At 33.1% G+C, this 1,370-nt stretch overlaps 1 protein-coding gene across 2 annotated transcripts in view; it reads left to right on the plus strand.

Annotated features, from left to right (window-relative positions):
• Positions 1–1,370, plus strand: part of LOC112153971 (ankyrin repeat and fibronectin type-III domain-containing protein 1) — a 135,290-nt gene that overhangs the window by 18,686 nt on the left and 115,234 nt on the right. The gene's annotated exons all lie outside the window — the stretch shown is intronic.

A 1,370-nucleotide genomic window follows, 5' to 3' on the forward strand; every position in this document is an offset into this window, starting at 1 on the left:
TTGAGACAAAAGGAAAGGAGGAAGATCTACTTAACTTGTTAGCATCATTATTCCTTAATGTACGACTGTGAAGTAAGACCGATGGATCGTACAAGATGAAATATTAGCTTAAATTTTGGGAATCCCCTTGTAGAATCTACTGTAGTAAATATTGGATACTTTACAAAACCACTAAATCAGGTGTACTTTTTGACTCGTGGGCCACAAAAAGTTCTAAAATTTGACAGAAGAGCCAAACCAGGAGCGTTTTAGTAACTTACCTCATAAGAGAAACTAATTAACTTGGGTAAAAATATGCTTTAATTTGATGGGAAATTTATTTATTTATTTACTTTTAGAACTTTTTTTTTAATGTGACTTTTGTTTATATCTTTGTGCCAGTTGCACTGATGTGGATGGATGGATGTCCCTAAAGAAAAACTTGATTGGAAAAGGACTGTCCGACTCTAAAAATGCAAACGACAGTCAAAAAAATGCAAAAAAACTTTCTGCACTTAAATAAACGTCAATGTTTTTTTAGTGCGCCAACCATCTATGGGTAGACACCATATTTCCAGAGAAAATTCTTTCATTCTTATCAGTTTAATTTAAATTAATTCCAGATTAAATAGTTTAACGGGTCACATGTTGCCCCTGGGATGAAGTTAGTTTGCCCACTCCTGCTCTAAACCATTTGTACCACATCTGGGTCCAACTAGCTAGTCATCAATGCTGCCAAAGAGTGTTTTGTACATTATGTCGTTGAGTTAAAGAACCCTGGCGTGACTGAAAAATACATTGTAAGAATTTAGTAGAGATTTTCTCCACACTATTCGTCGAGTTTGTCTCCTGATTGCTGGAGAGTTTATATTACCATAATAAAACATAGTTTTAGGGTATAATTTGGTTGAGTTCTGCTAAATACGTGTTATTAAACTTCCAGACACTCTTATGTGTTAAAATGTGGTGGGATATTGCAAAACTTAAATTTAATTCATTAGTTTAATATGTCGAATTGTGCCAAAAGTCGGGAGTTTTCTTTTGATTGACAGTCAGAGCTGTAGCTTTTGTAAAAGTAATATCTGCTGCTAAGACCGTTAGGACTTTGGTGTTTTTACTTTTTTAAAGATTTGTATTTTATGAGGAAAGGTTTAGTATTGATTTAAATGGGGGCTCGAGCTACTTCAAAAGGGTAAATATAGCCACCCGTTTCTAAATGTCATCATATTTTCTGAAACAAGTTCTTGTTTTTACTAAAACGTGAGAGAGTAACAGGGAGTAAAACACAACAAAAATTAAAATAACAGATTTTTAAATACTTTTTTAACAGTATGTAACAAAAAAAGTGTTTAAAGTTTCACTCTGATCACATTTTTTTAAAAGCAATCCCA

Source organism: Oryzias melastigma, linkage group LG19 (genome assembly GCF_002922805.2).
Source record: "Oryzias melastigma strain HK-1 linkage group LG19, ASM292280v2, whole genome shotgun sequence".
Taxonomy (NCBI): Eukaryota; Metazoa; Chordata; class Actinopteri; order Beloniformes; family Adrianichthyidae; genus Oryzias; species Oryzias melastigma.